This window comes from Cupressus sempervirens, chromosome 5 (assembly GCF_028749045.1).
Source record: "Cupressus sempervirens isolate cs-2001-9-10 chromosome 5, ASM2874904v1, whole genome shotgun sequence".
In the NCBI taxonomy this organism is placed as follows: domain Eukaryota; kingdom Viridiplantae; phylum Streptophyta; class Pinopsida; order Cupressales; family Cupressaceae; genus Cupressus; species Cupressus sempervirens.
In genome coordinates this window covers 384,154,455-384,179,864 of record NC_143122.1, presented here as the reverse complement: position 1 = coordinate 384,179,864, position 25,410 = coordinate 384,154,455, and positions in this window count along the sequence as shown.

The window sequence follows — 25,410 nt, the reverse complement described above, 5'->3', positions numbered from 1 at the left end:
GGTTACTTGATGAACTATCTATGTAATCTTGTCATATGTGCCAAATCTATACTCTACTTTATCTTTGTTTGAATTCAGCAACAAATCAATATAACCAACTACTACATCATCATTCAATTCATAACTCGAGGGATCTAGAAATGTCTCCCAAGGTTCTATGGCTTGAATATAAGTGTGATCTGTATCAACCAAAATACAAATATCTTCCTTGAAAGTTTCCACAATTATAGGTGCAATTCTAAATCTCTATTTCATTTCATTCTAAAATGTCCTCATTATCAAGTTTCTACTATCCAATATCTTGTCTGTAGGATGCCTTCTTCATACCTCTATAATCTTCTCCAGTGTGCATCTATCACTACTCATTATTTATGTGAATAATAAGTAATGAAATATTTTAATTACATGAAAGAATATGTTATTTATCAATGACTGGAATCTAAACACACCATTCTTTGTCCTCTTGATCTTTTCTAGGTTTTATAGGAGTTGCATTCTTAATATTTCACTAAGATTCACTTGTTCTTTCTATATACATATCTTATATGCTGCATAAATGAAACCTACTAAAAGTTCATCAATCTTAGAACTTGCACAAACATAATAGGCAATAACTCTACTTATAAATCTCACATCATCTTGCTTGATGGTTTTGATCACCATAGCCTTACCATTATACACTGCTTTAGTATAACTTTCAACTTTCTTCTTGACCATTTTCTCACCTATAGGTACACTTCCTTGTTTACTAAGACTAGTTACCTCATGAATAAGGTTAGCATAAATATCAACTATATTGTCTTGCATCCGTAGTTTTTGATCATGTATCCTGCTCAGTATAATTTGTGTCCTTTAATTTGTATCTAGTTCACGATAGAAGTGATATTTAAAAAAGTCTAATTTATTTAGATGTTCAAATCTAGGCTTCACTATCTTGTTGTGGTTGAAAACTAGTTCCATATCTTTATTCATGAATTCACTACCAATCAACTCAAACTTGCTAATAACTTCCTACATCTTCAAGATAAACTACATTGTTCAAAATGATAAACAATGTTGTGTTAGGGTTTCTTTCAATAGGTTTTACAAAAACTATCTTTGACTTAGGTCTATCTTCATTCCCAACACTGTGCACTCCTAACATATCCATGATATTATCAAACAATATCTTTTACTGAACAAATTTGTAGAAAAATGATAAAATACCTCTTTTTGAAAATAGGGTTTGCATTGAAATCACTCTGACAAGTCACTTTTGAATATTCTTCACTTCAGATGTGTTTGCAATGAAGTGAAAAGTAATTTTATACTCCATTTATCCCATCAACTTGAACTTTCATTAATTGTGTACTTTGCAAATATGAAAAAGTTGTCAATTGCGTTTTGTAATCAAATAACTACTCAAGATCATCTATCAGATCTTCAGATGTCACCCAAGGTTTACTATGGCCTCCTTTCATTATGAAAAAAGTTTGAAAGACTTTTCCTCAAGAAATTCTCTGTGAAAACATACTTTTCATATTCTATTACAGAATCAACCTTTACTATAATACCAATGACTCTAAATTCCTTCATAACTTGTTTAGATAATATCCACATTACAAGCAAGCTTAGGTACCATCTAAACATAACTGGATACACCTTTTCCCAACTTTGCTACCTCTAATTCAGCTTTTGACTAAAGTTCTCAAATTCTAATGTTGTCAACAAGCTTAATTCAACTTAATTGAATCAAAATCAACAACTAAATTTGATCTTCCTATCTCATCATCATCTAACTTTTCTTTTGAGATATCTACTCCTTTCACAATTGCTTCATTAATTTCTTCTCGAAGTTCACTAACAATGTTTCTATGTTCCTCATTGTCTTTGTTAGTTCTAGAGTTCCTTTTATGGTTCCTTCCATTTCTGAAGTTTCTTCCATTGTTTCTTCTATCACTAATTTTTTTGTCCATTTTGTAGTACTTCATTGTGTGTTCGAGGTTGTTTCTTAACTAACATATTGGTGCTCTACTTCTAGGATTTTGTTGATCATCAGGTTCATGACAATTTTGAGCAATGTGTCCTAAGTTATTGCACTTATAACACATGATCTATCTTCTATCTTCATAAGATCTTCCTTCTCTTGATGTTCTTTCACAAGATCTTCTTCTATCTATAGGGTTAGTATTTCTAGACATTCTACTATTTCTTCTATCATTATCATACTTAGGTTTCCTACAATCAATTGCATTATGACCCATACCATGACAATTATGACAATAAAAGTCCTTAACATGATTAAATGACTTATTTATACAATATTTTTTTATATGACCTATTTCATTACATAAGAAACACTTACCTCTAAATTCATACCTGGCTGCCTTAGGATTTTCCTCATGCTTTGGTTCATCCAAGATTTCAACTTCCTTGTCTTGTCTAACTTCTTTAGGTTTGTCAAAAGATTGTCTGATTCAATCTTATCATCAAATTTGACTTTTTATTTTGGATCTAATCTAATCTTAGGTTTCTTTGTAGACATGTTAATTAGATAACCAAGACCAATCTTATCATAAGTAGGTCTCTGTATTGACATTGAATCATCAAGCTCTTCTCTGCTAGAATAAAGCTTCTAAAGTTGTTACTTGTACTATGTGAATTCACCTTTCACAATAGTATTGTACTTATGGAGTTCTTCATGATCTTCTTTTAGTGTTTCAAACTTAGATGTTTTCTTTTCCAAACTTGCTCTCATATCTTCATTTTTAGTTTTCAAATCAAATTCAAATTTACTAGGATCATTTCTTAAAGTCAACTTTAGATTTGTAATCTTAAACCCATGCTTCAAGATCGTGTACTCTATCTTCAACTTTGAATAATCATCATCACTTGTTCCATACTCAGTAGATTCAAGCTTGGATTTGAGATGTTCAATCTTTTCTTTCAACTGACCAATGTATACTTTGGAGTCTTCGTAGCTATCCTTCAGTTTATCTCTTTCTTCAATGAGGAGATCAATTTATTCAAGAGCTTCTTCAAGGTTCATCAATTATTCCACATCCATATGGATCTTACTTAAGACCAACTGGATATTATTACTTACTTTAAACCATGCATAACAAAGCAATAAAGTAATGTTGAATAGTAACAGTAATAATACACAAAGATAACTCATAACACCATTTTTTCTAACTAGGGAAACCCTAGCCAAGGGAAAACCCTGGTGGGGATGATACCCACTAGATAATATACTGATATATAAGTTCCTTGTTAGAGGATGGACCTTGTTAGGAGTCAATGAGAAAATTCAATATAAGGAGTCCATGTTAGGAGATTTTGAATCCCTGTTAGGATATTTCAACCCTATTAGGAGTTGTGGCATAATGTATGCAAGAAGAGCCCACTACCCAAACATGCAATTTCAACTACAAGATGAGCTCATTGCTCAAACAATTAATTTTCTATTATCTTTGTTCCTTGATTGATCTCTAATCTCCAACTTAATCTTAGATCAGCAAATAGCTCATGTAAAAACTTCACATATATCACTTTCAGAAAAGTTTGCATATAGTCACAATTCACACTTCACAATTGTACTTCACTTTCATAATAACTCACATCTTATCACAAGATGTCCTTTGCATAAATACCATGCCTTTACACAAATTACTATTGGGTTGGCTAAGACCACAAACCACTTTTTCAAGTTAGAGTAAAAATCTAGGATGTCAGCCCTAATCAGACAAGTAATTGTTTTGTAAACAAAACATTTATTTCCTTCAATTTTTCTGTCTTATTTCACTTCAAACATGATTATCTCTTCTTTGTATAGTTTGTATGAACTTTCAAGGTTATACACATCATCACCAACATGTATACTATCTCCATGTAACTTTGCTAGTCATAATATGACATCAGCAACAAGTTATAAACAAAACAATACACTGTTGTAAACCAAATTCTATACTTAGACAATTTTCTGATTACCAAATACTAAGTATCTTCATTTTTTAGGTCTCCTGTGAACATGTACAGCATGTGTTTCCATAAATGAAAACAATTACATATCACTATTAGCCAATTGTCAACAGTAACTTCACTTGTGTTGATTTAGTGTATGTGAATTACACCAATCAAAACTATGTTTGTGCTGACTAATAAACTTCATAACACTTAGACAATTTTCTATGTCCTTTTACGAAAACTTCATCATCATAATCTTCTCATTTAATATTGAATGTATGTTTCCATAAATAATATCTCTTTACTATCTACCTAGCCAAATTTCCAATAATCTCCCCCTTTGGCATTGATGGCAAAATAGGGGGAAATTGGCTAAGACCTAAAACCTCATAAATTCAATATTGCAAATTTTTTCACATGGACATTAAAAATTTTCAAAATGTGGATAATTTAATATTTATACCATCTTACATCATTATATCTCCTAAATGCACTAATCATATTACTCCCCCTTTGATTATACTTATACCTTATATCTACTTTTACATATTACATATACAATTTTCCATAATATATCCCCTTTGACATCAATGACAAAGGTGAGTCAAAAACTATATAAAAATAAAAATTTGGGTCATCCTTTCATTCCTTCATGGTGATGAGATGTTTACCAATGTTATACAATCATAAAATTTATTCTTCAAGTTGGTTAGTCCTTCATTCCATGCTCATTTTATTGAATTTGACATTGTAATAAGAAGCATGCACAATCCATAGGATGCTAACTTAGTTTCTTGAAAGTTTAGATAGTTGCAGTGTATGTATGATTTTTTTGCCTTTAAACAACCTTCAAGCTATCACTAACTATGTCAATTTTCAAAGATAAGTGTTATATAAACAAAGAGAACCTCTACAATACCTACTCTTTGCCACTCTCCAATAATCTCCTTTCATCATGAATTTTACTAAAAAAAAATTCTCCAAGTGAATCACTTGAGAATCTGCAGTCTTTAGCTCAATGATTAGATTCTTCAATTCATCTTCTTTTTCCTTGATCTAGGATGTAAATATATTCATGTGCTAGCACACATTTCTCATATAGCTCCTTTTTGTCATGAATACATCTCCTTAACTACTTAATAGAAATATCTAAGTTAGCTAAGTCATCTCTCATATTTTTTCATAATTTTATAAATAGGTTTACCTCATGTTTTTCTTGAGCCTTGACTGTGGCTACTTATCCCATAGTCTTATAGTGATAATCAAATTATTTTAGAACTTGTACTACCTTCTTCTATGGATTATCCTCTTTGATCTGAATATTTATTAGGACCTCCATTTTATTTGTCATTTTCTCAAGAATTTCTTGAGTCTCTTTATTCTCTTTTCTCTTTTCAATGATTCTTCTTGTAGCCAAAGTTGATAGCTTAATGAGATTTTCAATTTTAGGGTCCTCCACTATTGTCTATGGTGTAGAGCTCATCATACTAGCAATTAATGATTCTAGTGGTAACTTAGAAGAACTAGCTTCCTCTTTTCTTATATCCTTAATAGGAGTGGCTAATTGTAATTGCAAGTTATGATTGTCTTCTTGTTCTTTGATATGATTTTCCTCCTCTACTACTGACTATTCTTATTATTTTTGTTGGGGTTGACTATCAGATGTCTCTTTCTCAATTTCAACATGTTTCAACTATGGTGAGAAATGAGATGTTTCATCTGTAATTACCTTCCAAAAATATTAAGCTTCTTATACACTCATTTAAGCTCAATTGCTAAAGTAGCCATATCTTTATCCTTCTTTGCATCTTCTCCTTTCTTCTCTTCAACTATCTTCTCTTTTTCTCCTTTCTCTTCCACTCCATTTTTCTTTTCTTGATCATCAAAACTTGTATAACCTACCAAATTTTCAACACTGGGGCCATTATCCTTAAAAGGATCTTCAGATATACCAATGGTAATAGTGCAATTTTCAATATTCATAGTATCAATACTAATGTTTATCTATGGTGCCTTTGATGTATGTATTTCTAATTGTTGGTGTAATTAAATATTCACTAATGACACTTACTTAAGCTTACTTAGGATAACGCATTTCATAGTAGTTTTTGATTGAGACACTTAGGATTTTGCACCTCAATTAAACACATGGTGTAGGAGAATTCCACTCTAGGTGGTCATAGTTGTTATCTCATTCCACCTTTAGTGCACTTATCACATTATCATCCTTGTCATTGCACATACTTCATTGCACAATGGAGGATGATCCACCTTTCATGGATATGTGATTCCACCTTGTGTGGGTGATAGGTTATCTTCTACTTATCATTGTCTCTTATCACCTCTCCTATATAAGGTGGCCTATTATGTATATTTTAAATCAATCCATTGGATTTCAATCAAGTCCATTATCAATAATAGCATTCTTGCATCTTCATGCAATTGTCTTGCCATTCTCTTGTGGAAGTTATCTTGGTATTTCATTTGATCCTGGGGGTGTACTAGAGTGACCTAAAACTCTCTCATGGTATTAGAGCTCTCATGGCATGAGGACTTCTTCTCTAGAAGTTTAATCTTGACTTGACTTATTGTTGGTCCAACATTGGCAATTTGGACATCACAATTTTTAGGAGATTTTAGGAGTTGTATTTTGTGATCTTCTATTAGAGGAAAAGGATCTAAGCTTGTTGGTGCAAATTAGAGGTTGGCATCATATAGAGGAGGTCCAAAAACCCCTAAATCAAATTTTGTTTCATCGAAATCAGACATTTGGGGCCAAATCTAGAGCCATTTGACTTTTGAAGGTGTGGCGGTGGCAATTCAAAAATAATAATTTTAGAGGCAATTTTCAAACAATGATATCTCCCTTATACAGACTTCTTTTTCTGAGCAATTTTTTTTTTGGGGGGTACAATTTCACAATCTATGCAGTGATGCAGGTGATTTTGGATCTTTGTCTCTAAATTTTTCTAAAAATCACAATCCTATTTTCCACAACTTTCAAGGCTCTATTTGGGCACATCTGGTAACATTTTCAAGTGCAATTTTTTTTAAAGTGCATGATTTTTTCTCTACTTTCTAGATTTATAATCAAATTTTAGTGATTTGGAGTGGGCATATTACTTTCAAAAATAGGTCTTTCTTGGCTATATTTACACTTGGTGAATACTTGGATTTCAATTTTCTTAATTGAATCAATAATTTGAAGGAGTTATCAATTTATTTCATTCATCATTTGATTTCATTATGGATTTTTCAAAATTTCCATTACTCACTCCATATAACTATCATGAATGGAAACAAGTAGTTTCTAATCAGTTGATGAGTATTGGATTATTTAGAATGATTCTTGGACAGGATCTAGAACTAGCTACAGGTGTTGTAGAAAGAAGGAAATGGTTTGATAGAAGGGATAAAGCACTTGGCTCTCTTAGGTCTACCATGTCCAATGATTTTGTATATCATATTGCATCTTGCACACATCCTAATGATGCCTGGATAACATTGGAAGGGATCTTTGGTAAACCTGATAGAATAAGAAAATTCAAATCGGAGAATGAGCTTATAGGTCTAAGTCCATGTGATTTTGACAATATTCAAGACTTTTTCTCTAAGTTCAATTCTATTAGATTGGAGCTTTCTAATTGTGGCATTACTAAAGATGATGAGCAATTGATATTATTTATTCTTTCCAAGATAGGTCCTAAATATTCAATCTTTATTTCCACATTCTATGCTACTATGGGTGCTTTTGGTAGTGCATAAAAAATGCCTTCTCTTGATGAATTTGCAACTTAGCTCACAAGGGAACAAGAAAAGTTAGCACGCATGGGTCAATTGAAGCCTTCAAAGCATCAAGCATTGGTTGCAAATGATTCCTCTTCAAAGGCTCCCAAAGGAAAGGGCTACAAACAACACAAGGATCCTAAGCAACATGAAAAGGGTGATGAATCTCCTTCACAACATAATATCATATCCAAGTCCTCTTCGAGAGAGGAATCATCTAGAAGAAAGAGAGATAAATGTGCTTATTGCAAAAAGCTAGGACATGATGAGTATAAATGTTTCGATAAGAAGATTGATGAACTCACTCACATTCTTCAAAAGAACAATATCTAGTTTCCCTCATTAGTGTCTTCTCCTTCTTCTCAATATCAGGCAGCTGCTACATCTACATCATCATCCAGAGGTAGAGGACAAGCACTCATTGCTTCCACACATCCTAAGCAAGGTAAATAGCTTCTTGATTCAAGTGCATCACATCATATGACATCTTCTATGGATATGTTTTCTTTGATTGAGCCTTGTACTTCTCCACCTATATTGATGGGTAATATTACATAGATGAAGGTTTGTGGAAAAGTTTCTATTCCTACGGTAGAGGGTATATTTAATGATGTTCTTTGTGTACCATCCTTGACCACTAATATCCTTTCCATTTACCAAATTACTCATGGGGCACAAGGTAAAATTGTTGAGTTCACTCCTGATTATGTCTATATTAGGGACATGGAGATTAGAGATGTCATAGCTATGAGAATTGTTGATCATACATCATGCTTGTATTCTTTTGCACATTTTATTGATCATGATGATGATATTCATGATGTACCTAACCCTTTATCAAGGGTGAAAAATTCATGTGAGGAGAACATTGGACACTTGAATCATTTTGTTCTTGAGACAAGTGTTGAACTTCCTACTCCTCCACCTCCTACTTCTTCAAACATGAGTTCTACTATTTAGTAGGATGATCTTTATGCTTTAGATCTTACAGTGTGGGACGAATTCCTGGATGCTCTTTCGAATGAGTCTCATAATGCAGAATTGGTTAATACATCTAAGGAGGTTTCTCTTCAAGATACTTCTTCACCTTCTTTAGAGATTGGATTTCCCAACTCTTCATGTTCTCTTATTTTTTCACATCTCATAGGTTATCTTGATGGTGTGACAAAATCTTTGAGCTTGGAGATGCCTATTCAATCTTCAAAGATGCATACATGGAGACCTTATTCCTCCTTCCTCACTTTTTACATGGAGTGACCTCTTCATCATTTGATTTATTTATCTCTTCCTAAGGAGAGACATGTTTCTTGCATGCATTGGATTATCTCTTGTTTTTAGGTACTCTTCATCTGCATTGGAGCTTCTTCATTATGGGGGGGATATCATGTCTCCTTATTTCCTTCCTATTAGGGGATCATTTTTTGTATATACATGATGTATTCAATTTTTGGGTGGTCTTGAGTAATCCATACATCCATGCATCTTGTTTTCATCTCTCTTTTTGGAGGAGGGTTTTTCCCATGAGGTTTTCTCTCTTTCTCCACTTTATGAGAGATTTCATTTCATGTATTGCATTGCATATTATACATGGGTACCTAAAATGGCCTAGTAGCCGAGATCCATCTTGTATTGTGAGTTTAAAATAATTCTCCTAAGTTTCACTTAAGGGGGGGTGTTGGTGTAATTAAATATTCACTAATTACACTTACTTAAGATAATGCATTTCATAATAGTTTGTGATTGAGACACTTAGGAGTTTTCTCCTCAATTAAACACATGGTGTAGGAGAATTCCACTCTAGGTGGTCATAGTTATCTCATTCCACCTTTAGTGCACTTTTACATTATCATCCTCATCATTGCACATACTTCATTGCACAATGGAGGATGATCCACCTTTCATGGCTATGTGATTCCACATTGTGTGGCTGATAGCTTATCTTCTCCTTATCAATGTCTCTTATCACCTCTCCTATATAAGGAGGCCTATTATGTACATTTCAAATCAATCCATTGGAGGTCAATCAAGTCCATTATCAATAATAGTATTCTTGCATCTTCATGCAATTGTCTTGCCATTCTCTTGTGGAAGTTATCTTGGTCTTTCATTTGTTCTTGGGGGTGTTGTAGAGTCACGTAAAACTCTAACACTAATGATTTGTTGGCTTATGCTTCACTCGTCATTTTATTTGTCTTTTCTTCTATTGTTTGTAGTGGGTGTAAGAGTGGGAGTGGAACCTCCTCCCCCTAACTTAGTGCTTTCTTTTTCTTTTTTAGGTTTAGAATTAGTTGACATTTTTTTGTCTTCTAAATTATTCTAAAAATCATAACCTTAATGACATATTTCTTTGTTTCTTTATTTTCTTACTCATAATTTCCTCTTGTGATCAAGATTTCTCTTGTCTCGTTCCATAGCAATGACTCAATATTCTTCATTATTTTCCAAAAGTGATCCTCATTTTCAATTTCACAATTCCTGGTAATTATTTCTTATTTCCCTTATTTACCTATCTTCTTCTACTACCCTCCTCTTTTTATCTACCAACCTTTCATACAAGTCTTTAGGTATTTGTCCCTATATATTTATGAACTTTTAATTACAAAAGGTCATATGTCTAATAACTACATTTTCTAGTTATATTTTCTCAAAGGTATATTAGAAATCATAAATTTGGCCATGTTTGGTAAAGACTCCTTTATTGATGATCATATTTCTCATTTTTTGTATCTTTGGCTTCCATTTATTTCTACTCTTGTTGATAGCCTCACATTTTTCATGTTCAACATCTTCTTCCTTTATTTATTTCTCTTGCTCTTTTTGTGATTCAAATTCATGTTCTTCCTTTTTCTATTTTCCCACATAAGTGACTATGCTGTTTTTTCTTTTACCCAAACTAGTGGAAAGTGTTGGAAACAATTGATTAATTGTGTATTATCTTTGATGTTACAAAAAAATGTCATATTATTTCCAATCAATGTATGTCAATCTCACTTGGGCATTGAAGACAGTTTTATGTGTCTACTGAGCAATCCAGAGTTTGCCTAGTTTAGAAGATAGTGTCCACATGGTTCACTCGGGCGACAAAGTAAAGTTTGCAAAAGTTGAGTGTTAGCCAACCTCACTTAGTTAATGAAGGAAATGTTGGATGGAACCAGTGTTAACCAAGCTCACTTAGTTACCAAAGGAGATTTTTGAATATGCAGTGTTAACCATGTTCACTTGGTTAACACAAGAAAATTGCTTTGAGTTAGTATCGACCAAGTAGGGTCGGCTAACAAAGGATTTTATTGTTTTGGCATATTGAGTTAAATATTTTTGTTTGTTGATTCTAGCCAACTAATAAGATGAATATTAATTATTCTAATTTATATTCAAGCTAACTTGACAATGTGTAAAATATAAATAAAAGGTCAGGTTGAGGATTAAATGTGTGGAACATGATTGAAGATTTGATGTTGCTTAGGGGAAGCAAATTAGAAGGATAAGAAGAATATCCTTGTTGAGATGCAAAGATAGATTTGATCAAGAAGGATCAAGTACACAAGCCAAAATTGAGATCTATAATCAGCAATTTAGTTGCATCAAAAATTAGGTCATCTCATTGTTACTCTCTAACCATTGTAGCAATGATCTAAATCTCTTAACAGAGTTGGCTTAACAACTATTTGTACATCCACTAACAAGGTAGCATTTCTATTGAATCTTCTAAAGACCTCTAACAAGGCCACTCCTAATAGGGTGATTAAATCCTCTAATAGGGTCACATCTAATAGTGTGTTTTGTAACCTTAACAAGTTTGCCTCGTAACAGGGCTCACTTCAAAAGAGTGAAAATTAATAACTAGTTGCAATTGGTGGTTTTTTCCAAATTGGGTCTCCACTTTAAAATCTTGGTGTCAATTGTCTTCATGCTATTTCTTTTATGTGTTTGAAACTAAGTTAAAGTAATGTCAAACATAGATAATAGCTTAAGATTTTTTTATTAAGCATTTACCAAGCTACAACATTTTTCTTGTGTGTTTATTGAGTCACAACAAGGTTCAATTTTGATTTATATTGACATCTGATGGATATGGGATTTATTTTTGTGGTAACAAATTCACCCCTCCCCTCTTAGTTACTCCTCTTATATTTCCAACAATTGGTATCAGAGTTTTTGGTGCTTCCAAAGAAGGTTTCAAGGGAAAAAGCTAAAGATTAGGATGTCTTATAGAAGAGAGATTCCCAATTTGAACTGAGACAAATTTGTAGCATGGCAAGGACTTATGAGGTTACATTTGGAAATTATTAGTGATTCAGGCTGTAAATATCTTGATAATGAATACAAGACTCCTACTCAAACATTATCAGTTGAAGATATTGCTGAAAAAAAAAATCATAACATCATGATGATTGACATTGCTTCTGATCTTAATTATGTTGAATTTGATGAAGCCAAAAGTTGCACTAAAACTTAAGATATGTGGATAAAAAAAAAATCCATATACGGAGGAGATGACAATGTAAGAAAAGCTAAAGCCAAAAATCTCAGAGGACAATTTGATAAGATGAAGATGAGAGAAGATGAAAACAATGCAAAATATGTTGTGTGAATTAAAGCAAGTACGAGCACAGTCAAAGCATCTAGAGGAGACATTAATGAAAAAATAGTTGTAAGAAACATACTCAGAACCCTTCTTCGTATCTATTAAATTACAGTGTCTACTATTCAAGAAATGAGATGTGATCCAAATAGCAATATAACTTTGGATGCTATAGTTGGAAGATTGACAGCTTTTGAGTTGGATAGCTATGATAACTATGTCCCTAGTTCCAAAGGTATTGAGTTTGCATTTGAAGCCAAGTTGTCACTCAAGAAAAAGAGTAAGAAATCAAAAGCCAATCAATCAGAAAGTGAAGAAGAAGAAGAAAGTTCAGACAATGATCTTGAAGTTGTTGAAGCCCTACTTGCAAGGAAATATTCCAAAGGCAAAGGAAAGTACAAAGGTAAGATTCCTCTAATCTATTTTTCTTGTGAAGAAGTTGGTCACATTGCTGCAAGGTGCCCAAACAAAGAAGACAAGGATGAAAAGAAAAGAAATAAGTTCAAAGGTAAGAAGGAATTCAAAAACTATAAGGACTAAGGACAAAGGTAAGAAATCTTGTTTTATGACTAAATATTCTGATAACATTGAAGATGAAATGGTATGTATTGTTGTAAAAGATAAATCTAATGATGAAGGAGATAAAATGGCACTTATCTCTCATGTTAGAAAAAATGATACATGGATTATTTATAGTGGCAGCTCACATCATATTACTGGAGACAAAACAAAGCTTGAACACATGGAACATTATGATGGTGGTAGTGTGAGATTTGGAAATAATGAACCTTGTTGCATAAAGGGAAAGGGGTGTGTCTCATTAACCAATGAACTTAGATGTGACAATGCTTATTGGTTTGAAGGACTAAAGTATAATCTATTGATAGCGGCATAGGTTAATAACATTGGATTCAAGGTAGAATTCATGAATGGGAAGGCCAAACTGTTGGAGGGAAAAGGAAACCTAGTTGGATCTGGCAAACAAACAAGAGGTAATATATTCTATCTAGATCTCAGTGAAAGTTCATATTTTATTTCTTAAGTAGAAGAAAGCTGGTTATGGCACAAAATTTTACATCATATAAACTTTGATAATTTGGTCAAGATAAGAAAAAATAGAAGAGTAAGAGGTATTCCTATCTTGAGGAAACCATATATGGGTCTATGCAAAAATTATCAAGTTGGTAAGATGGGAAAAACTAGTTTCAAAAGTAAGAACTATCATTCTAAAGAAGTTGTATCCTAGAGCTTGTACATACAGACTTATGTGGACCTATTGGAATAGAGAGTTATAGTGGAGATAAGTTTTTCATTATTTTTGTTGACAATTATTTTAGAATGATGATTTTAATGTATCTAAAAGAAAAATCTGAAGCTTTTCAAAAATTTAAGTGGTATCTAGCAAGAGTAGAAAAAGAAACTGGAAAGAAGCTAAAATGTTTGAGATAAAATAGAGGTGGTGAATTCATTTCCAATGAGTTTAATGAATTCTACATTGAAAAAGGAATTAAGAAACATATATCATCCCTTGGTACACCTCAATAGGATGGTATAGCTGAAAGAAGGAATAGATTCATCATGGATTGTGCAAGAACATTAATGATAGAAAAGAATGTTGCAATCAAATATTGGAAGGAAGCAATTAGTACTACAATGCATACCTTGAATAGAGTATATTTGAAGAAAGACTCAAATCAAACTCCTTATGAACTATCGTATGGCTGAAAACCTTATGTAAGTTACTTGAAAGTATTTGGTAGTAAATGTTATATCTTGAAAGAATCCAAGAAAGGTAAATTTGATTTCCAAGGTGATGAAGGCATATTCTTAGGATACTCCTACAGAATTAAAGCATACAATGTCTACTTATAAAAGCATAGAAAGTGCACATGTGAAAACTGATGAGTTTGCAGAAAAGAGTGAAGAAGAGAGCAACAAAGAACCTAAGGATTACAGAAGATTTGTTTAGTTTTCCAAATCTATCTAGAATTTAGGAGGCCTCACCTCCTTAGTCCCCAAAATCTCAAAAAGCTACCAAGTTGCAACCAGTGCAAATTGAGTCATACTTTGAATGACTTGATACATAGTTAGAAGCTATCAAGCTATTGCTAGAGCAAACTGAGTCTGATGGACCTGAGTCACAGACAGTGTGACCTGAGCTTAATACAAAAGATCATGAAGAAGTTAGTGAAAAAATATCCAAAACCAAAGTACCTGTGTTAGCAAGATATGTCAGAAAGCATCATGTACCTGATCAGATCATTGGAGACAAGTCAAATGGAACAATGACAAGAAACAAATTGAAAGGTACATGTTTGCTTGGTGAATTTAAACCTGGAAATGTTAAAGATGCTTTAGATAATGAAACTTGGATTGAAGCAATGAATGAGGAAATAGAATAGATAGAGAAGAACAAAACCTAGACTCTTGTTCCTAGACCCAAGGATAAAAATGTAATTGGCACAAAGTGGGTATTGAGAAATAAGCTAAATGAAGATGGAAAAGTTTCCAGAGACAAAGCAAAGTTAGTATGTAGAGTTTATTCCCAAGATGAAGGTATTGATTATGGTGAAACTTTTCCTCATGTTTCAATATTAGAAGGTCTTAGAACTTTACGAACATATATAGCTCACAAAGGATTTAAAGTTTATCAAATGGATGTAAAATCTCCATTCTTGAATGGAATTCTTGATCAGGAAGTCTACGTAGAAAAACATGAAGGTTTTGTAGCTCCCAGAAAAAGAGATATGGTCTAAAAATTACATAAAGCATTATATGGTCTCAAGCAAGCTCTCAGAGCTTGGTATGAAAGACTTCATAACTACTTGATAAAGATTGTTTTTCAAAGAACAACTGATAACCGTAGTTTGTATATCAAAGAAGGACCAAACAAGAAGATTGTGTTGGCAGAAATATTCATGGATGACACTTTATTTACAGGAAATGATGACTTGTGCAAGGAATTTTCTAAAGAAATGAGTAAATAATTTGAGATGTCTATGTTTGGAGAGATAAAATTCTTTGTTGGATGGTAGATCCAATCGAAGAAAGATAGCATCTACATTACTCAATATAAATATATCAAGGAGATACTAAAAAAAATTGGAATGGAAGATTCAAGACCAATTAGAACTCCTATGTCTACTGGACATAAGCTTTCCAAAAATGATGATTCCAAGGAGGTGGATCAAACCACATACACATCAATAATTGGAAAATTGTAGTAGGTAGTGCATACAAGGCTTGATATTGCATTAGTAGTTGGTATGGTGGCAAGATTCTCAGCAAATCCCAAAGAAAATCACATGATGGCAATCAAAAGAATCATGAGATATCTGAAAGGTACTAAAGACTATGGCTTATGGTACAAAAAAGGAGGCAATTTGGATTTGAAAGCAGTCATAGATGTTGATTGGGTAGGAAGTGTTGATGAAAAAAAGAACACCGGTGGTGGAGCATTCTTTCTTGGTAAAAGACTAGTGTCTTGGACAAGCAAGAAATAGAATTGTATTTCTCAATCCACAATAGAGGCAGAATATGTGTCAGCAACAGTTAATTGTTCTAATATTGTTTGGTTCAAGCAAATGTTGGTAGGTATGGAGATAGAGATCAAGGATCTAGTGGTTATATACTATGATAACACTAGTGAAATTAATATATCAAAGAATCCAGTGATGCATACCAAAACAAAACACATTGCTATAAAAAAAATTTTGAGAGAATTGGTACAAGATAAAGAGGTAAGATTGGAATATGTCAATACTACAGAACAAATTGCATACATATTCACTAATCCATTTACTAAGGATGCATTTTTTTATCTAAGAGGTAAGTTAGGGGTCATTCCCCTATCTAGAGTTCACTAAATGAAGTTTAGAGATGCATCAACTAGAGCATGTTGAAGATTAGTCAATTGATGTAGTATTGACAAGGGCATTATAGAAAATGAATCAATACATGAGCTACATTGATATTCACTGAACATTTTCTTTGGTATGAGATGTCAAAGAGGGAGAAGTTTACTATCATATATCATAGAAATTTTATAAAGAGAAATAAATTTCAAAGAAGGAAAATGAACTTGGTATGATATCAAAGGCAGAGGTTTGCTAATAGAGGAAGGAACTAAAGGTAAAGGGAGTTCACATTGATAGAGAGAGTTGAGTTCTCATGGATGAGAATCAAAATGAAACTAAGGATATGCTCCTTACTTTATTCTTGCTCTAAAATTTCATTGCATTATGACATGTGTTTCCATCAATGCCAAAGAGGGAGATTCTTGGAAACAATTGATTAATTGTGTATTATCTTTGATGTTACACAAAATGTCATATCATTTCTAGTCAATGTATGTCAATCTCACTTGGGCATTAAAGATAGCTTCTTATGTCTATCAAGCATTCTAAAGCTTGCCTAGTTCAAAAGACAGTGTCTACCAAGTTCACTCGAGTGACAAAGTAAAGTTGTAGAAGTTGAGTGTTAAATGAGCTTACTCGATTAATAAAAGAAATGTTGGATGGAACCAATGTTAACCAAGCTCACTTGGTTACCAAAGAAACTTTGTGAATATGCAGTGTTAACCAAGTTCACTTGGTTAACACAGGAAAATTGCTTTGAGTTAGTATCTACCGAGCAGGGTTGGCTAATGAAGAATTTTCTTGGTTTGGCATATTGAGTTAAATAGTTTTGTTTGCTGGTTTTAGCTGATTATGAAGATGAATATTAATTACTATAAGTTATCTTCAAGCCAACTTGATAATGTGTAAAATATAAAGATAAGGTCAAGTTGAGGATTGAATGTGTGGAACATAATTGAAGATTTGGTGATTCTTAGAGGAAGCGAATTAGAAGGATAAGTAGAATATCCTTGTTGATATGCAAAGATACATTCAATCAGGAAGGATCAAGTATACAAGCCAGAATTGAGATCTATAATCAGCAATTTAGTCACATCAAAAATTAGCTCATCTCATTGTTTCTCTCTAACCATTGTAGCAATGATCTAAATCTCTTAACAGAGTTGGTTTAATAGCTATTTGTAAATCCTCTAACAAGGTGGAATTTCTATTGAATTGTCTAAAGAGCTCTAACAAGGCCACTCCTAATAGGGTGATTAAATCCTCTAATAGGATCACCTAATAGTGTATTTTTTAACCTTTAACAAGGTTGGCTCCTAATAGGGCTCACTTAAGAAGAGTAAAATTTAGTAACTAGATGCAATTGGTGGTTTTTCCCAAATTGGGTTTCCACGTTAAAATCTTGGTGTCAATTGTGTTCATGCTATTTGTTTATGTTTTTGAAACTAAGACCATTAGTTCAAGTTCTATATGCATCACTTACACCATTTCCACAAGTTGTTCCAGGACCATTAGTTCAACCTAGAGAGGAAGACGATGTGACCATAGTGGAAATTTAGATAGCCACTCCACCAAGTACAAGAACATTTGCGAGGTTAATAGAGGTTAAAAATGAACCAATGAAGCCACCAAAGCATAAGATAGTTAAAGAATTTTATATTGGAAATATAAGAGGAGTAATTAAGAGGGGAGGGGTGAATTAGTTACCACAAAAATAAATCCTAGATCCCTTAGATGTCAATATAAATCAAAACTAAACTTTGTTGTAACTTGGTAAACACACAAGGAAAATGTTGTAACTCGATAAATGCTTAACATGAAAATCTTAAGCTATTATCTGTGATCGATGTTACTTTAACTTAGTTTCAAAAACACAATAAAATAGCATGAACACAATTGACACCAAGATTTTAACGTGGAAACCCAATTTGGGAAAAACCACCAATTGCATCTAGTTACTAATTTTCACTCTTCTTAAGTGAGCCCTATTAGGAGCCAACCTTGTTAAAGATTACAAAACACACTATTAAGTGATCCTATTAGAGGATTTAATCACCCTATTAGGAGTGGCCTTGTTAGAGCTCTTTAGACAATTCAATAGAAATTCCACCTTGTTAGAGGATTTACAAATAGCTATTAAACCAACTCTGTTAAGAGATTTAGATCATTGCTACAATGGTTAGATTTTTAACCTCTATTAACCTCACAAATGTTCTTGTACTTGGTGGAGTGGCTATCTAAATTTCCACTATGGTCACATCCTCTTCCTCTCTAGGTTGAACTAATGGTCCTGGAACAACTTGTGGAAATGGTGTAAGTGATGCATATAGGACTTGAACTAATTGTCTTGCAAACGTAACTCCTTCAACTGATTTACTTGCAATTGCTAATGTCTTTTCAATTAGTATATCAAATTGTGCACTAACTCTCATCTCTCTTAAAATACCCATAGCCTCTCTAAATTCTTCCTTGTTCATACTAGATTCTTTTAACATTTCATTAAATTTATTGTCAACTTTCTTCCTAATATCCTTTTTGTATAGTTGATTGTCCACTTCTCTCAACTTCTCTTCATATGTGCCCCTTCTACATCACTTCTCATCTTTTTCTATTCTATTATTATATTTACATACCCTTAAATTAATTACTTTTTCATTTCATAGCCCATAGGGTCAATGAACTTGACTCTTGGCTCTACTACCTTCATACATGTCACATAACTTTCTATCATGAAACAAATTTCACTCTCGTACTTCTCTTCTATAGAAGGTGGAATTCTAAATCTTTGTTTCATATCAACTTGGAATATCTTCATCATTCTAGATATTTCCACTATAATTCCTTCCTTGGGTTATTTTTTGTACTAATGTGATATTAATTCCATTGTAGATCTGTTAGAGTTCCACTCATAGTTTGGAATACTAGGAAATTTTCTCATCACTTGGAAGAATAAGTGAGTCAATAAGGACTCAAATTTGATTGCTACATTTTTGGTCTTCTTAAATTTGTCAATGTTATCAACTAACTATTGCCTAAGAATATGACACATATTAACTTCCTCCCTTCCTACTCACATCATATATGTTGCATGGATGAATCAAACAGGAACAAAGTTCACTCTCGAACTGTAATTCATCTTATATCCATTTATTTTTCTGATAAGTCTCAAATCAACTTCCTCAATCTTATCTATCGTCATGTTTCTTCCATCGAATACTGATTTCAAGTTTGTCTAAACCAATTTCTTGACATTCTTCACATTCATAGGATCACTAACTTCATTACTTAGTCCTCTTAACTTATGAATCATGTCATTATCAATCATTACTAGAATGTCACCTATCCAAAACATGTCTTCATGAATATGGCTCAAAATTATCTTTGTCCACTCATGTTGATCAAAATCCTCAAAGAACATAAACCTAGTAATGTTTAGGTTTTCTAAATGTCCAAACCCTTGTTTGAAAGATAAGTTATTTTTGTACAAAAGGTTCATGTCATGGTGTATTCCATTATCTCCAATTATTTCAAATTTTTAGTATATGTAAGCATGGATATCTTTTATGTGTAACACTCTAGTAGGTACTTGTGAAAATGTACCAGATGGTTATCTTATAGAGAAATGTATGCATTATTTTTAAATTTATACCTATATTTTTCATGCACATAACAAATTTTTGGAGTTATATTATTTATAATATAAACCTTCAAATTACAACTATGCAAGTGATAAATACCTTAAAATTGTGAATTTAGGGCTTGCTGAATTTTTTTTCAATTATTCTTCAATATACTTCAATTTTCTATCAAATTCACTCCTTTAAGATCCTTAACTTCTTGCATGATCAAATGGTACTCAAAAATATGATTTCATTTTTTAAATCTTTTCAAATTTGCATTAATTGCATAAGCACTTACAAATAAAAAAGTTGTTCTCAATAAATAGTAAATTTGTTTCTCTTTGTGAACTCACATATGAACTCATAATCTTATGTGCACTTAACCATAGCTTCCTTTCATCCATATCTACCTCATATTAATTGTGTAAACCATAACTAACTAATACAAGGGTTAAATGATTTTCTAGTGGTAATGTCCCTTTGTTTGCTATGAAATAGGAATTGCTCAAATAGATAAGAGTTGGTATGCAACTATCATTGACTTCAACTTGTTTTTAGGTATTTCATTTGTTTTAATTTCTATCCAAGCTTGTGAAATTTGTGGTGTCTTAGCTTTAATAAAATTTTCATTGATGTATTCTACATGTTCTTTCCCATTTTCTTTCTAGTAGTTACTTCTATTCTCATTCCTTATGATATTGTTCACATTCCTTCTAAAGTTTGGTGTTCTTATATTGTTCCTCATATTTCTCATCCTACATAATCTTGTTGTATGTCCCATATTGTTACAAATTTGACATTGTATCACAGTGTTTCCATATCTAGGTCATGATTGATTTATCTGTGATTTGCAATCTGTAATCTCTAGTAATATGTCCAAAGTTTTTGCACTTATAACACATGATTTCATTCCTTACAATATTAGTTCCTTTAATAGGTCTACTGGCTATAGGGTTAGTACCTTGATACATATTATTATTAAATCTATGTCTTCTATAGTCATTATCTCTATAGACCATAACCAGAACAATTATAACAATAACCAAAAATAGGGTTAGTATACTTACCTAGATAGTCATTATTCATATGATAAACTTCATTGCATTTATAAAATCTTCCATTAAATTTTCTCTTCACTCATTTAGGTGATCCAGTTTGTTAGGTACATATTCATATTGATTTAACTCAACCTCATTCAGACTTTCTTTCTATTGTTTAGGTTGTTGGAACACAAGATTTGGTTCCTCTATAGCCTCACATCTCTTTGACAATTCTCCTTTAAGATACCCAATACTAGTATTTTCATAAGGAGGTATTTGTTCCATGATCTACTCAGTAAGATTCTTACTTCTTGAATACAACTTCTCAATATGTCTATCTAAGTTCTCTTTTCACAATAGCATTGTACTTTTCAAGTTCTAAACACTCTAATTTTGAAAGTTCAAGTTCAAATGTTACCTTGTTAAGTTTGAATTTCAGATATGTATTCTCATATCTCAAATCTGATTCAATCTCTTTGTCATCATTCTTCAAACTCAATGTTAGATTTCTAATCTCTAGCTCATGCTTCAGAATCTCATTCTCTTTCTTAAGCCTTGAAACTTCATTACTATCCTTGATAGGAGTCTTTGTCTCTTTGTTGGATTTGACATATTCTATCTTGTCTTTCAACTTCTCAATGTAGTCCTTCTTGTTTTCATACTTTTCCTTTAGTGTGTTTCTTTCTTATGTAATTACATCAAGTTGCTCAAGAGTTTCTTCTAGGTTTTTTTGTAACAGATCTGTATCCATAGAGGTATTTCTCGAGTTGTTAGGCCTCTTGTGAGTAATTGTACTCTAATACCAATTTTTTGAAATAGGAAATACTAAGAAGGGGCGTGAATCAATATTTCACAAACATTTTCCCAAATATGGATATCTCTTATAACTTTAAAACATGCACATGTGAATAAAATAAAAAGTAAATGTTGGCTATTTGTTTTGCACGAGGTCAATAGTAGAAATCCATAGTGTAATTCCTCTCTTGAAAAGAAAATCTTTTTAAGGATCCACTCCAAGATTCAGTGTTTGTCTTGCGACGTACCAAAATCTGCTCAGTAGAAGATAAATGTGAATGCTCACAAGGAGGCCTTTGTTGGTTCTAAAAACTCTCTTATCTTGAAATTGAAGTAAAATCTGTTCATTGTCTCAAAATATCACACCAAAAGAACAATATTTTTGTATTTTTCTGTTTTTCAATGAATGCAACTCTAACAATGTAATTATTATGAGGTCCTACTCTAACAGGGGGGTTAGCAAAGAAAATAATGAAATTGAAAGAAAATAACATGAAATCAAGTGACTTGAGATTAAAATTCCTAAACGGACATAAGCTACAGAACACAACACGCTGTGAGTTAAACCTTCGAAGAAATCAGCAGGAAACCAATGAAAACAAGAGCAACGCTTCCTAGAATCCACTGATGTAATCGTCGATGAGAATCTTTAACAAATCTAATGATGTTTCACTATTCATCAAATTGCAAGGCCACAGAAAGTGCACTCATGCAAAACAAAAAGCTATGTAGACACAATCGGGTGATCTCTTCTCAAGCTCGTTACGTCAGCAAAATTCATATATCTATAGAAAACACCAGAACTAAAAGATCACACGACTAGAAACAACACAATAAACCTTTGGCTCAATCGCAATCTCATGAATAAAATCCACAAAACAATGACACATTCAGGCAAGAATAACTACACTCCAAATGCTAGCACCAAAAGCATAATTTTATTGCATAATAATGGCGGCCCTTCTTACATTTTACAATGGGGTATTTATAAGAAATCATCTCCTCAATTTGTGTTAAGAGTGACAGATATCCTCATGCAATAAAAAGCTTTTAAAATATTAAAACAAATTAAATATATACAAACTAACAATCTAACTGGTGCTTAGAGCGACTCCATCCATACTTTATTCATTAATTGGATGCATAAGCCCTTTACATGTTGAAAATAGAGAAAAACATGAGAGAGAAAGTAGGAGGAAGCCATCAATAGAAGTGGAAGTGCATGGAGATGTCAAAAATGGAAGTTGGCCCTTCACTTGATGTGTGTCAAAGTTAACTTCTTGTCAAAATGCGCTCTCGATGGATCGAAAGTACTATTTTTGGAACTGGCAGTTAACTATCAATGCACCTCTGAATTGTGGAGCTATAGACCTGCGTAGCTACGAACCTACATACCTACGGAGCTGGGGACCTGTGGAGCTGTGGACCTCGGAAGCTCAATTCGCCAAAAAATCAAAGTTCTCAATTTTGAAAATGATTTTTGGGTTTTCCTTAAATGGGGTTTTAGATCATTTTTTGTATACATTCTTTTCCCTTTTTTGATTATTTACACCCTCTTTATAGCCAATCACTTTCATAAACTTGCACTCCTACTTCTTCAATCTAAAATCCAAAGGCACTTGCATTGAATCTTGTCATTAATAGCTGCATAAGATGAGGAGCTTGCTTCACTTCATGTGTCCAACCTCTGTATCTTCGACCTTTGTCTTCTCTCCAACTGCCCTATCCTTCCTGACGAGAAACCAAGTGATCCAGATGATCAAATGTTTGAAACTTTTTCATATTTTTTCACAAATTTTGTTACGTATTTTTAAATGGCTTTTTTGGAGGTCTTCTACTCAAAATTTCAAGTTAAAACTTTCATCGATCCCTAAAATTGGGTAGTTGAAGGCTCACTATTTTAGGGATTGAAATTAGATCTTCAATTCTTCTTTCCAACAATGTAAGCAATTCTGAATTCTGAGCTCCAAGTCAAAATTTATGACCTCGACAAGTTAAGGATACCTTTTCTACCTACAAAAAGAAGCAAACATTAGTCCAGATAGTTGAAAATGCTTAATTAAGACAAAAGACAAATTTTGGACCTTTTATTTTTTTTATTTGGGCGTGCCTTCATGGGGGGCATGTGCGGCACCGCCATGGAGGGTGCATGCAGTGCACCTCCATGAGGGGCACGCGGCACCTCCATTGGTGGGGCACGACACCTCCATTGGTGGGGTGCGACACCTCCATTGGTGGCACGCGACACCTCCATGGAGGGCGCTAATGCGATGCCTCCATGAGAGGCGCGTGTGGTGCCACCATGGAGGGTGCATGCACGGTGCGTCCATGAGAGGCACGTGTGGCACCACCATGGAGGGCACACACGGCACATGGCACCTCCATGGAGGGTGCGCGTGTGCTCCTCCATGAGAGGCGCAAAATTTTTTATTATTATTATTTTAAATTTTTTCTTTTTAAAAAAAAAATTTGAGTTTTCTAGCTTTTTTGTGTTTTTCAATTTTTCAATTTTTTTGTTATTTTTCAATTTTTAAAATTTTTTTAGACCTTTTGACTATTTAAATTCTAATGTCTAACAAAACTTTTCTTCTCCTGACTCTCGAACTGTGGGTCTAGGAGTCAAAAGAAGTAGGGGGTCCCCATTCCTCACTAGGAATGGAGCGTGTGTTATGGAGACCACAACAGTAAACATAACAATAAATCAATGCAACACATAACACCATTTTTTGTTAACTAGGGAAACCCCGTCCAAAGGAAAACCCCACTGGGAATGGTACCCACAAATTGATCCACTAATTGAAAGTATCTAGTGAATGATATTGGCCTTATTAGGAGTCTATTACATCCATATATCTTCTTGCTCCTTGTTAGAGGACATGCCTTGTTAGGAGTTGCTATTACAATTATACCATGTACACAAGATGAGCCCACTACTGAAGCATGCAGTATACAATAATATTCAATACACAAAAGGTATAGATACAAAAACCTCTTTCCAATGTTGATATCTTTAATATCTAATTTGACCATTGTAGATCATGTTAGAATAAATAGAATAACTAAGAGGGAGGGGGGTGAATAAGTTATCCATGGTCTTGATGTACTAATTGAACAAACAAACACTTGAATCACTTCAGATCTTATCATTCCATTTCTTAGTCCCCATTGTAAACTATTTGCAACATTAGTTAGTTGTCCATTGCTCTAAAATAATAGACTTGCATAATGTAAACCTTAGTCAGTAAAACATCATAATAACATCCACACAAGTTTGACACCAAAATTTAACATGGAAAGCCAATTTGGGAAAAAACACAAGCAACATATCACCAATTTTCACTTTTTTGAAGTGAGCCCTATTAAGAGCCAACCTTTGCATGTCTCAATCTCTATTCAGCTCCTAATAGTGATTCGCAATCTAGCCTCCATTGTCATCTCAATCTCATATTCACTTGCCAACCCTTGAAGAAGTCACACTTCACTTCTTCTCAACTTAATTAATCCTTCTTCTTAGATTCACTAGTCAACAACATCAACAACATCTCCAACTCTCTGTAACTTCTTTTCACACACACAACTTCTATGAACTCTAAACTCTATTTCAAAGTTTGCCTCTGTACCTATTTAAATTGGTAACTCTAATTTTCTTTTCTTAATCAACATTGTAGATCTTATGGTTCACGGTTTGATCCATCAGATACAATGTATCCAATCACTATTTTGTCAATCTCTTATTTTCTAGAAAATTCTCCTTGAATTCATCAAGCTTAGTTTGATTACCTAAT